Here is a 14,176-nt window from a genome sequence, read left to right on the forward strand (position 1 = left end):
CTGCTCGGGGCACCGCCGGGTTCAGGTTTGCTCTACCAGCAGGACGTGCCCCTGCCTTGCCCCTGCCCAGGTGCTGTCTCTGTGGACAGGATGGCTGGGTTTCAGGATCGAGTCCCCCGTTTGCCCTCGGAACATGGGAACTTGTCATGATGTGGGGTCTGGGAAGCTGGGAGCTGGGCCTTTGTCCCTCTAGCCTGCTGGCTCTCCCGTGTCCTGCTGGGTGCATCTATATGACTCAGGACCCAGATGGGACCCCCGGGTGTGTGCTAGGACAGGGGACAGAGTGGCCAGCCGCCCTGCGTTCACCTCTGGTCTGGACACAGACACCAAGAATGAGAGGCGTCTGGTGACGGGAAAGCCGCCCTCGAGCACAGTCGGCTTTCTCCACCCACACGGTTACGCTCTGTGGCGTCCCTGCGGACACTGAGTTAGCGACGTGACAGGGGTCAGTTCCTGCTAGTCTCTTGTTCATCACGTTTTCCTCAGTCAATCCACATACAACCTTTTGCATGCGTGTTTCTGTTTAAAGACAACTTGTTTAATATACACGGTCGAGTCATTAATGTAGAACTCACAGTGCTGTGGGGAGTGTGGGTCTGCAGAGACGCTGTGCGTTCATTCATCCACCGTCCACCCGTCCGTCATCCATCTGTCCACCCACCCGTCCACCTGTCCGTCATCCATCTGTCCACCCACTGTCCATCCATCTGTCCGTCCACCCGTCCGTCATCCATCTGTCCACCCACTGTCCACCCGTCCGTCATCCATCTGTCCGTCCACCCGTCCGTCATCCATCTGTCCACCCACCGGTCCACCCGTCCGTCATCCATCTGTCCACCCACCGTCCATCCATCTGTCCGTCCACCCGTCTGTCATCCATCTGTCCACCCACTGGTCCACCTGTCCGTCATCCATCTGTCCACCCACCGTCCACCCGTCCATTATCCATCTGTCCGTCCACCTGTCCGTCATCCATCTGTCCGTCCACCCGTCCGTCATCCGTCCACCCACCGTCCACCCGTCCGTCATCCCTCTGTCCATCCACCCAGCCACCCGTCTGTCTGTCTGTTCCTTCCATCTGTGCATCCATCCATCTGTCCATCATCCATCCACCCATTCATCCATCTGTCCATCATCCATCTGTCCACCATTCATCCACACGTCCCTCATCCGCCCATCCATCTGTCCATCCACATATCTATGCATTCTTTCCTTCCTCCTCCCTCCCTTCCTTTCCTCGACGCTGCTGGACGCTGCCACATGCCAGGGTAAGAGCTGGTGTTAGGATGATGGTGGAAGTGAGGACGGAGAGAGTCCCTAGGCCTGCGGGCCCACAGCGCAGGGAGGTGGGCCGTCGTGAACACATTGCAGGGGAGACACAGCTTTATATCGACAAGACCTTCGCGTGATGCACCTTGACGTGGGCTGGTGGGCTGAGGAGGCCGGCTGTGAAGAGGACACCCCGGGAAGGCACCCTCCAGCAGAGAGGAAGGGGGGCAGGCGGGGCTTTGGAGGAAGAGGAGGATAATCTGCAGGCTCCAGCCCTGGAGGGAGACTGGCGTGGCTGGGGCTGGGGCAGAGAGTGGGCAAAGGTGGCTTCGGTCGGTTTCCCAGCCCCGCAGGGCCTCTTCATCCGTGAGCGTGTCAGCTCCCGTCCGTGAGCCTCGCGGTCAGCCCGCATCTCCAAACACGAGACAGGAGCGGGCGATCCGGTCTGTACTTGGGAGGATGGCCCCGACGCAGAGGGAGGTACACACGAGAAGCAGGGGCAGCGCCGGCGAAGGGCAGCCAGGGTCCCGGAACCACCAGTCCCCGCCGGCTGCAGCTGCCGGAGGCTCTGTGCCTTTGGCTGGGGACGGGCTGGGATCCTTCCCGGGCGGCCCGACGACCCAGCTCCTGCCTCGGCAGGGAGCTGTAGGCCCAGGCAGCCGCCAGGGCCAGGAGATGAGCAGCCCCTGTCCCCGAAGCGCTGCTGTGGCCGCAGGGACCTCTTCTGGCATCTCCGGGTTCTAGTCCCTCCCTCCCTGAAGAGGTCTGAGCCCAGGCCCACGGGGTGCTTGGGGGCTCTGGGGCCTGCCTGCGGCTCCCGCGGCGGGGGCGAGTGGATGGGGGAGCAGCCCTGCCTCGCCCCAGCCAGAGCAGCCCCACTGTCCCCGACGTGCAGAGAGCTGGACGCAGGCGCAGAGCCAGGAAAGGACCCGGTGGGGGTGGAGCTGACCATGGTGCTGACGTCCCGGGCTGGGCTTCTGCGGTGTCCCGGGACCTGAGGGCCAGAGGGCCAGCAGCCTTGCCCGCCCGCTGGGGGCAGGAAGCAGGAGAGGCCATGCACGTCCGCTCGGCCTGTGCCTGGGTGTGCCTCCTGCTCAGGTCCGGGAGGCCAAGCTTCTATGGCGGAACAACCATCCGTGCGGTTTCCGACAGCTGGGGCTCAGGAAGACACGGCCAGGTTCACGGGGAGCAGAACGTGGACCTTCCCAGTGGGGAACACGACATCTACCCCTGGCTCTATCAGGGTTGCTATTTTTCCACCGAGGGTGACTTGTTCTCCTCTGAAGCTGTGACTGTGCTTGGCGGGGCTGTGCTGTCTTTGGGACCCTCGTCTTGGAAACTCAAGACACCCGGGCTTTCAGGTCCAGCCCCTCGTCCGGGGGTCCCTGCTGCTCACCAGGCCACCTGGAGGCACCTTAGGGGCTCTCACTCTCTCCCCATGTGGACCCTCCGTGCCCACGGCTCCTTGCCCTTTCCTGTGGAAGGCCTTGCTCCGCGGACTCATGCCCCCATGGGGCTGCGTCTGCTGCCCCCACCACTGATGGAGACCTAAACCCATAACCAAGGTCTGAACCCGTGCCTCACCGCGGCCAGCGTCTGCGTGGCTGTGCACCGGCGGGAGGACGCCGTGCAGGTGAGCTGCAAGGGGACAGGCCACCGGAGCCTTACTTGAAGCTTTTCTTTCCAAAGTGCAGGGTCCACCGACCCCATAAAAACAAAGGACAATAAGCCCAACGGTGTTACAGAAACGCGGCTTCACCGTATCCATGACGCGGTCCGTTTAATGCTGTTTTACAGTGGTCTGCAGATGGGAGTGGCTCTAAGTTACATCCCAAATGGAAAGTGCGTTTAAGATACTGATGCTTTGCCCCAGGTCAGGGTGAAAAACCCCGCTGCCCTCAGCAAGCAGGCGGGGCTCCGGACGGCGGGCTTCTGTGAATGATTTGAGCGCGGGCCTGTTAATGGAGCTGCACCGCCGCCCCGTCCCCGGGGCCTCGTCTCCTGTCTCCGGTGAAGAATGAAGGGCCACGTCCCTACGTGTGCTTGCGGGGGATGGGTGGCATCCGTTACTTCTACTTAATTTTTTCCCAAGTATGGAATGTGAGGCGCGGCTCACTTTTAAATTATGCTCTTGCATGATAAACCAGCGGCCCAGAAATCCGCGGCGAGGTAATTGAATCCAGACAGAGCGCCGGGGAAGAAGTGATGGCCAGCGGGCAGCTATTTCGGGACCCTCGCAGACGCGGACTGGAACAGAGAACGCCATTTCCCGCGGAGGACCTCCGCGCCCATTAGCATCTCGGTAAAAAATGGGCTAATTTGGGGACAGAGCCCAGGACCATTCCGATCTGGACATAAATGGCACGGTCAGCGGCTCTGTCCGGACGAGGCTGCACTATTTTTATCCTCCTCCACTTCCCACCTGGGGCAGGACGGGGCGCAGCCTGGGGCCTGGGACCGTGGGGCTGGCAAGGGCCTGTCCCCTGAGCAGGGACACCCCTGAGGCCACAAGCTACGGGGTCACCAGGAGTGGACAGATAGGCCACTGGGCATGATGAGGGCAGAAACCGGGAAAGTGCATTTTGCACAGAGTCAGGCCATCCGGGGCGTGGACTGCCCCCGGAGGCGTGAGGATTGCTGCGGTTCCTGGAGAGTTCTCGAGCAGTACGAGCACATTCCCCTTAACTGGTGGGTAGTTTCTGCAGACGCAAAACCGTGTACGTGTACGAATGCCCTTGTGTCTCTGCGTGTGCACGCGGGTTTGCACGCACGTACGTGAGCACCCGTGTGCGTGCCTGTGTGCGTGTGTGCTCTCGGCTACAAGTACCTGGACTGCTCTGCGGTCCTCAAGGAAACCTTCCTGGGCGAGGCCGCACTTCCTCGTTTGAATCTGGAAACACTAATGGATGCACGTTGGGAAGAGGGTTTTACAAAATCAAATAACGTGAGAGGAACGTAGACACTTACTGAAATCTGTCTTTGAGACGCAGCCTTCTCAGTCCATCCACGGGCACTCACAAATCTGCGGTGGGCTGGGGGGGGGTGTCCCCTGTGCCGGGGCTCTGGCGGGGACACGCAGACGCTCCAGGCCTGCCGTGGGAGCGGACGCGCCAGCAGACGCCCGGGAGCCCGGAGCTGGTTTCTCTCCAGAGCGTTGGGGCCGCGCCCTCAGCCTGCATCTCTGCTTCCTGAGGCCCGAGCAGAGAGCTGTCCACACGGGGACGGACTTGAGGCCCCCAGGTGGTGGGACAGGTGAGCTTGGGGACCCTGGGGGTGGGCAGCCAAGTGGGAAGGCTCCAGAAGCTTCTGGAAGCCCTTGCTTGCGATCCCGTCTGGGTGTGGCTGTGGGGGACACGGGGACCGCGGCGGCCAGTGCGGTTCCCCATTCTTCCTATCTCTGACATGGGTGGGACGCTGTCGGGGCACGCGGGCCCTCACTGTGCGCCCCACCCTGGTCGCCGGAGGTGTCACAGAGGAGCGTCAGGATAGACGGAGGTGACCTGGGACCTGCATTCTGGCCCTGCCCCTTTGGGCAAAATGAAGGTGAAACTCAGGCCTTGGCCACAACTGCATCCCCAGTGACGGGGGTGGGGGGGTGCGCAGAGACCCACAGTGTGGAGCCGGACACGGCTGCTGTGTGGACACCAGTGGGCTTGGCAGCGCTGGGGTGCGGGGGTGTCCCGGGAGTAGGGACAGCCTGGACAAGGCCCAGAGGAGCCGAACGGGGCCCTGGAGGGTGGGTGGTTCCCCCGGACAGCGGTCGGGGCGGTGACCAGGGACCACACACAGCTCGTTCTGGGCAGCAGTGCGGCCCACACGCCCCAGCGCGCTGCTGGTGTGTCCGCTTGGGGGTCTGGACAGTGTCCTGCAGCCGGGAAGGGCCTGGCTGGTGTCTAGTGTGTGTGGGGGGAGGCAGCGAAGGGCAGCCTGGTGGGTTTGGGAGGACCATTCCCCACCTGCGTTCCTGGTGTGGGCGGTGCCCCGGCCCCATGGGAAACCCAGAGTCTGCCTGGGAAAGGGGGTGCCTTCCCAGCGCCTCCTGGACTGTGCCTCCCGCCAGCCACCTGAGGCGCAGCCTGGGCTCAGAGAGCGGGCGTCCATCACAGGCCCCGGACGGGCTGGCCTCGACGGCCCCGCACTTGGGTGTGGGTCACGGAGGTGCCTGCACCTGACAGCCCTCGTTTTCGTGATTTATGGCGGGACACGGCCCTCCCGTCGACGCCAGCAAATGAGCCCACGCGCCAGGCCCTGCGTCCCAGGTCCCCACCCCTTCTGGGAGAGATGCCGTATTTTGGAAGGGGACCTGGTGAGGCTGGAGTCCCTGAGACCGACGTTTACTACCGGCTGTGCTGGTTCCCGAGGCTGCGAGCTCTGTCGGGGGCTGAGGTGTGCCCCTGAAACTCGGAAGCGGGGTCCTTGCCCGACCGCATCAGAACGTGAGAGCTTGGACTAGGCCTTTACAGAGGTGATCCATGTGAAACGAGGTCATTAGGGTGGCCCTGATCCGGTGTGACGGGTGTCCCTGTAAGAAAGGGGGTCAGGACACACGCCCCCCCTGCCTACCTACCGACCTGCCCTCCGGCACTTCCTTTCCTGCCCGCCTGCCCCTCAGCTGGGGCCAAACCTTCGCTCCTTTGCAGGGGTGTAGCCTGCGAGCACACGCCCGGAATAGGGTTTGGGTCTCTGGGAAGAGGCGCCTCCGGGCCCTTCTCCACACCACTCCCCTTCAAGTCCCAGCCCACGGCATGGCTCACCTGCACGGCGCCCGCCACGCCCTTGCGGAGTTCGCTCGCAGCCAGCAGAAGCCCCAGCCCTGCCTGCATGCAGCAAGCACTCAGTCGTTGCATGCGGACTAGGGCAGGAAGGCCGTCTGAACACCCGGGGTGTCTGGCGCTCCAGCCCCGTCTTCCCACACGCTCCCTCCCTCCTGCCAAAGCCTCCAGGAGTCCTGGGAGTCCCGTGGTAGAAGGCAGAAGGCGAGGGCTTCCTCCTTGTCTGTCCTCTGGCCCCTCCCCTCTGGGCGTCCTCGGGGCTATTTTTCTAAAGGGGAATCTGGGTTCCAGACGGGCTGGGTCTCCGCACCCGAAGTGGAGGCTGACTCGGAGATTCTCAGTCGTACGCTCAGACTCTGCAGGGGAGCAAGTGGCAAACGCAGTCCCGTGGCTGCGTGTCCGACCGCACGTGGGTTCAGCTGGGTGCGGCCCCGAACCCTCCTTGTCGCAGGCTCCTGGAGACCCCACGGTCCTTCTCCAGGGGAAGCGCAATGCGGATTCTTGTCAGCATCCCCGGCCACTGCCCCCACCCCCCACGTTGGGAGCGTCTGCACCCCCGAAGCTGCCTTTTGTGGCGCGCTGAGACCCCGGAGCTTCCCTGTCACGAGGGACTTCGGGCTCTTTGTCTTTTCTGACCACAGTGGCCGACGGATCGATGTGCAGCTGGGCTCCGTGGTGGCCCGGCTTTGTTCCCGAATCAATTCCCGTCCCACAGCGACGGCAGAGCTCCGGAACCTTCTCTGTGAACAAGAGCACTCGCCTTCATCCCCGCTTTGTCTCGGTCCGAAAACAGCCGTCCGCTCCCCACCCCTCCCTCGTCCCCTGCGCGTATCGATTGCGTTTCATCTTCATGAATTTCACCCTCCTGTCGGTCGATACCCACGCTTTCGTTTTAAGCATTTGCTAATCCGCTTCTTCAAAATCTAGGTGTGGCCCAGGTCTGTTCGCCACAGAGGGCCGCCCCAAACCGGCTCCTCCTGGCGGGGAAGGGAGGCTCCCGCCGCCCTCCTTCTCAGGGGCATCCCGAGCGTCCCTCCCCGCCCCGTGGGGCCTCTGGAAGCTGGACGCAGCAGGCTTGGAGGGAGCCGGGTTGATGAGGGTCACAGGACACAGCAAGGCGGGGTCTGTTTGGACTCATGGCGGACACACGGGGCTGGGGACGGGTCATCCCTGTCTCAGTGACGATCGCCGACGTCGATCACTTTGGCCAAGGCCACCTTCCCTGCAGCCCTGCAGCGTCGCCACCAGCCCCGAGCCACACGTAAAGAAGCCCCAGAGCCTGGACTCATCCCTACCCCTTGCCTCGGTGCCTGCTTCCCTCCCTCTGTTCTGGGGACCCGGGAATGTCGCCTTCCTCCCACCAGGAAGCCCGAGGAGCTCGCTGCGGCTAAGCTTCTGCTAATGGCTTCCCAGCCCCGTGGCCCTGGGTCCCAGGGGCTCCCGAGGCCACTGGTCTGCACGGACGCGGGAGTTGGGGCGCTCAGGGAGCCGCCGAGCCAGCCCCGCGGGTAGGATGCTCGATGGGAGGCGGCTTCTCGCCGACGGCACACCCAGCTGCCACGCGGAAAATGGTGGTGGACGTGCCGCGATGCTGTTTTCTTCCACTTGGGGAAGAAAAAAGTAACGGGCCAGACAGCGTGCGGGGAAAATGCAGACGTGACGGTCGCAGGGGAGGCGCCCGCAGGACCCGAGGCCACTTCCACCGCCTGCTCCGGCTGCCTGGACAAGGATGCCCCAACCTGGGCGTGTCCGTCTCCAGCAAGTGTGTTTGCTGCTTGGGAGAGTGTTTGAGTTCTCTGCGCTGGCCTCCCCGAACATCGCCTGAGTCCCGGAGGCACGGGGGGCGGCCCACGGGGACCTGGGGACAACACGGTCTCCACAGCTCCAGGTGCTTGCAGTGGGTGAGGGGAACCCTCCCCCCCCACCGCGCTGACACCATCCACGGACCCCGCCCCGCCCCCTCCCTCCCCCTGGGCCCTCTCCCCGTGCTGTGTGGGGGTCCCCTCCTGTGACAGCCTTTAGGAAGCACCGGCCTGTGCCCTTCCTCCCCGCCGAAGGCCCCTACCCCTCCCTGAGCTCGCAGGACAGAGAGGGGACGGTGGGACCCAAGCCGCCATGGGGGCACCTGGTCTGTCTCTCCCTCGCCGTCTCTCCCTGTCTCTGTCTCCGGTGATAGGTCCCCGCTGGGCATTCGGAAGGTCCCATGAGCTCTAGCTCACCGGGGCCTGCCGCAGCCTGGACGGTTCCCACGGGCCGTCACCCCCTGGCACACAAACCCCGTCAGAGCCACGTTCTGGCTTCCGCGTGTCACAAAGGGTGACCATGTAACTCGTGCCTACTGTGGGCACGTTTCCAAGGGAGGAACAGCGGCTTCCGGCCCTCGCCCAGGCCGCCTGTGAGCAGCTGCCCCTGAGTCCACCAGTGGGCAGCATGTGGGTGTCCACGTGCCGGCAAAGTCGGGCCACGGGGGCCACGTGTCCGCACAGAGCCCCCGAGCCTCAGACACGCTGGCGGCCCCAGCTGTCAGAAAGGGGAGAGGGTATCAGACAATTTTTTTGGCACAAAGTTGCAGCCACCAGCGTGTTTCTGTCAACGGGGTCAGCCGGCCAGAGCCCCGGGGGCTTTTCATCCCAAACCACGTGGCGTCCGATCTCTCCACCCGCCCAGTCTGTGCCCGAAACACGGCTTCTGTGCTGCAGGGAACTGCGCAGCCACACCGGGGCAGGAGGGAGCAGGACCCCAGCCTGTGCCCGCGCCCTGGCCCCTGCTGCTGAGCGGTGGCGGGAGCAGGTGTCCGGGCAGCCGAGCCCTGCAGGCCAGCCGCTCGTTAGAAAGAGGCACACGGCCCTCGGACTCAAACCTTGTTTCACCTGTGATTTAAGGTGACTTTGAAGGAATGACTTGCGCTCCCATTAGCAGACCAGGTGCCGAGATGAGAGGGTTTGAGGTGCTGAGGTTTTCCCCGAATAAGCAAAACAGGAGGCACCACCAGGCGATCCCGGTCGTTCTGGCGCAGGCGTCCCTGACCCACCGGTCAGCAGCGAGGGGCGCTAAGGAGGCAGGCACGGGGCTCTGCGTCCACGGCCGGGCAGCAGCTGCGGAACCAGGCCGCGGATCAGGTGCCCGCGGCCGTGACCCTCGGAAGGAGTAGCAGAGGTGGGAACGGATCACCTCTCGGTTTTCCGAGCACAGAAACAAGGGGCTCCATCCCAGCCGTCTGCCAGGGTGCGGTGTTGGCCGCAGGAGACCCGTGCGGTTTTCCAGGGGCCTGGGCCTTCCCGTGTGCACCACGGGGCCGGCGACGATGGCGGTGGGACCCAGAGCGTCTGTGGCCCCTGGAATCCTAGGGGCAGAGCCTGACTCTGGTGACCGTGTCCCTCTCCAGAGGGAGGCACCCCCACCTGTCCGCTGAACCCAGCGGGACCCGACCCACGTGTTCGGGGCACTCACGCTTTGGTGATGGGTTTGCGAAGTGGCCGGTGAGACGGAAGGATGGCCGCACTGTGTTTGGGTAAGAATAAAGTCCATCTTGTCTTGGTTCGTCACAAAACAAACCATCACTCACATCATCAAATTTCTTCATGTAAAATTTGGGGGTGAAGCTTGGAGCCGTGCAGAGGGAGCGGGGCTCCCTGTTACCTGGGCTCCAGGAGACGGGATGCGGATGGAGCACCTCCTGCCTCCCTGGCACTCCCGGTGGCCGAGAGCCTGGCCGGCCCCGAGAACAGCCCCTCTTTGTGCAGCCAACAGGACTGAACCCTGGGGCTCTGGGCCTGACCTGCCCCCCCGCCCCGGTGGTCTCGGCCCTGCACTGGACATGCCGTGCGTGGGCGTGGGGGACGTCAGCTCCCACGTGGCCGGGCTCCTGGGCACCCAGCATCTGGTGGGCATGGGGCAGGGAAGGCGGGTCTCTCCCTCCAGTTGGGAGCTGCCGGTGCAAAGGGGAGAGAGGACGGGGACAAGGGACGGATGTGAGCACAGGGACAATGCTGAGGGTGCGGGGAGGGCTGATGAAACTGAATATGACTCCTCCAGAGACCGCAGTGTCCCCAACGTGCCCATTGTTTTTTTTTTTTTTTTTCTTTTTTTTTTAAATTTGTTTATTTACAGCATAACAGTGTTCATTGTTTTGGCATCACACCCAGTGCTCCATGCAGTACGTGCCCTCCCTATTACCCACCACCTGGTTCCTCAACCTCCCACTCCCCCCCCCCCCCCGCCCCTTCATAACCCTCTGGTTGTTTTTCAGAGTCCATAGTCTCTCATGGTTCATCTCCCCTTCCAATTTCCCTCAACTCCCTCTCCTCTCCATCTCCCCATGTCCTCCATGTTCTTTGTTATGCTCCACAAATAAGTGAGACCATATGATACTTGACTCTCTCTGCTTGACTTATTTCGCTCAGCATCATCTCTTCCAGTCCTGTCCATGTTGCTACAAAAGTTGGGTATTCCTCCTTTCTGATGGAGGCATAATACTCCATTGTGTATATGGACCACATCTTCCTTATCCATTCATCCGTTGAAGGGCATCTTGGTTCTTTCCACAGTTTGGTGACCGTGGCCATTGCTGCAATAAACATTGGGGTACGGATGGCCCTTCTTTTCACTACATCTGTATCTTTGGGGTAAATACCCAGCAGTGCAATTGCAGGGTCATAGGGAAGCTCTATTCTTAATGTCTTCAGGAATCTCCACACTGTTCTCCAAAGTGGCTGCACCAACTTGCATTCCCACCAACAGTGTAAGAGGGTTCCCCTTTCTCCACATCCTCTCCAACACACGTTGTTTCCTGTCTTGCTAATTTTGGCCATTCTAACTGGTGTCAGGTGGTATCTCAATGTTGTTTTAATTTGAATCTCCCTGATGGCTAGTGATGATGAACATTTTTTCATGTGTCTGATAGCCATTTGTATGTCTTCGCTGGAGAAGTGTCTGTTCATGTCTTCTGCCCATTTTTTGATATGATTATCTGTTTTGTGTGTGTTGAGTTTGAGGAGTTCTTTATAGATCCTGGATATCAGCCTTTTGTCTGTACTGTCATTTGCAAATATCTTCTCCCATTCCGTGGGTTGCCTTTTTGTTTTGTTGACTGTTTCCTTTGCTGTGCAGAAGCTTTTGATCTTGATGAAGTCCCAAAAGTTCATTTTTGCTTTTGTTTCCTTGGCCTTTGGAGACATATCTTGAAAGAAGTTGCTGTGGCTGATATCGAAGAGGTGACTGCCTATGTTCTCCTCTAGGATTCTGATGGATTCCTGTCTCACGTTGAAGTCTTTTATCCATTTCGAGTTTATCTTTGTGTATGGTGTAAGAGAATGGTCGAGTTTCATTCTTCTACATATCACTGTCCAGTTTTCCCAGCACCATTTATTGAAGAGACTGTCTTTAAAGGGAAAGATCACAACTAACACCAAGGAAATAGAAACAATCATCAGAAATTATTACCAACAGTTATATGCCAATAAGCTAAGCAACCTAGATGAAATGGATGCATTCCTGGAAAGCTACAAACTCCCAAAATTGAACCAGGAAGAAATTGACAACCTGAATAGACCGATATCTAGTAATGAGATTGAAGCAGTGATCAAAAACCTCCCAAAAAACAAGAGCCCAGGACCTGACGGATTCCCTGGGGAATTCTACCAAACTTTCAAAGAAGGAATAACCCAATTCTCCTGAAGCTGTTCCAAAAAATTGAAGCAGAAGGAAAACTTCCAGACTCTTTTTATGAAGCCAGCATTACCCTGATCCCCAAACCAGGCAAAGACCCTACCAAAAAGGAGAATTTCAGACCAATATCCCTGATGAATATGGATGCAAAGATTCTCAACAAGATCCTAGCAAACAGGATCCAGGAGCACATTAAAAAGATTATCCACCATGACCAGGTGGGATTCATCCCTGGGTTGCAAGGTTGGTTCAACATTCGTAAATCAATCAATGTGATAGAACAAATCAATAAGAGAAGAGAGAAGAACCACATGGTCCTCTCAATTGATGCAGAAAAAGCATTTGACAAAATCCAGCATCCGTTGTTTTTATTTATAAGTGATAATCGCACATCCTTAACTTTATGTAATTCATTAACGTGAGGGTGGTAAGCGCTTTCCGATAATGAAAGTGCAAAGAAGCCCGTCCTCGGATTCGAGGCCATGAATAACAGTGACACTTCTCCGATTGCTCCTTGCCCGGTCACTCTTTCCCTGCAGCCACCGGCACCTCTCAGGTAACTGATGGCTTCTCGCTGGGTAAAACAGGCAGGACGAGCTGGGCTTATCACTGCCCGAGATGCCGCGGATGAGAAAGGCAGCCGCTGGGCAGGGCAGGGCACGGTACGTTTTAGAGACTGGGAGGGCAGGACTCAGCCCACGTCTGCCGGAGCGGCGCTCGCCTGAGCTCCTTCCCAGCCGGCCACCCCTCCTCCTGGGCGAGGGAGCTGAGGGCGTTCTTTCCAGGCTGTCCCAGGGGCCGCTCCCCCCGGGGCCGCTGAAACGATGGCCCGACCGGCAGGGGTGCCTCCCTCCTGGAGGCAGGGCCGTCGCTTCTCTGGTCCAGCTGCCTGCACTACCGTGGGATGCCCCGACCTGCCACCTCGACCAGCATGGCCAGAAGGGTCGTCCTTGGGGCTACCCTTGCTGAGACCCGAGTGGGGCAGCCGGATGCCCTGGTACTGGGAAAGGCAGCCAAGCCTCTGTCCGTGGTGCCCTCCTTGGCTCCTGGCTGGTGGGCGCCCCTGCCCCTTCTCAGCACTGGTGTCGGAAGAGATGACCTCAGCACCGGGCATTCAGGAAACTGTCCATCGGCCTGAGGGACCTCACCGAGAAGAGCAACCCACCTTGTCCTGCCGGCAAGTGGGTCCCCGACTCTTGTCTTGGTGCTGCGGGGTCTCACGTCTGCGTTCGGCTCTCCTTGCTTGCCGAGCACTTTCTCCATGCTGGCCGCTGCTCTGGGCTCTCCAGGAAGCAACCAAGCACGAGGTCATCAGAAGGTAATAAGGACAGGGTGTTCTCTTCAGAACCAGTGGTCACAGATGGGCTTGCGGGGAGACGACACTGAGCAGAGACCTAGTGGACACAGGGAAGGTGGGGCAGGCCGTCCGGGCCGAGGGAGGAGCGAGGGCAGGATTGTCTGGACTGACGGGAATGGCAGAGCCGTGAGCCAGGCTGGCGGAGGACTGAGTGCGGTGCGGAGTGGAGGGCAGAGGTCGGGGGGCCGAGTGAGGGGAGGGTCTGCGTTCTTGGGGTCCTGGAGGGTGCTGGGGGCTTCTGGGGAGCCTGGGGGTATCATGGGGACTTCTGGGGGTCCTGGGGCGTACTGGGGACCCTAGAGTGTCTTCGGGGAGGGTCTTCGGGGGTCCTGGAGAGTCCTGGAGGAGTCCTGGGGGTCCTGAGCTCAGGACTTGGCTTCCATGGGTGATGTGGGTGTTGTGCTGAGGACCGGCTGCAGGTCCTGGGAGCGGAGGTGGGACGGCGGTGGGGCGGGGGGTGTCCATTTTTCCAGGAAAAGGCGATGGCCTGACCAGAAGGGTGACTGAGTTGGCCGTGATTCCAGATGTGAGTCCGAGGCAGAGCAAGGCAGCGGGGGTGGGGCGCAATGTGCAGGTGAGAGAGAGCTGGGTTCCGCTGGCGCCCCGGGAAGGTGGGGTGGACACAGCATGCCGAATTAGCCTGTGGACGGGCAGCTCCGTGGCAGAGAGGGTGGCGGGACTAGCGATGCCGGCATCTATGTTCCAACACGGTAACATGGAGAAAACCCAGCACAGAGGCTCCGACCCCCTTCAGAGACCCGAGTGGCCAGAGTGGGACACGCACACTGGAGTCATCGTTCAGAGCTGCCGTCTGAGGCCGTGAGGGGGTCAGGTCCCGAGGCAGAGGCTGGGGTGGGCCGTGCGGACCCTGGCCGTGGGCCACACCGCAGCAGACCTACAGCGGTCCGGGACGGGGACAAGGTGTCCGTCTCCCAGTCCTGACAGCATCTGGTTCACGGTTCGGCTGTGGCCCTGCTCCCCAGACCACCTGCTCCCCAGACCACCTGCTCCCCAGACCCCGGCTCCTTGCTGACCAGCAGACGCCTGAGCTGACTGAACCAGATGGAGCTGGGAATGCGAATGTTCCAGAAACCCCACGCCCCTGCCCCTT

The sequence above is a fragment of the Meles meles genome, chromosome 7, assembly GCF_922984935.1.
Source record: "Meles meles chromosome 7, mMelMel3.1 paternal haplotype, whole genome shotgun sequence".
NCBI classification, from domain to species: Eukaryota; Metazoa; Chordata; class Mammalia; order Carnivora; family Mustelidae; genus Meles; species Meles meles.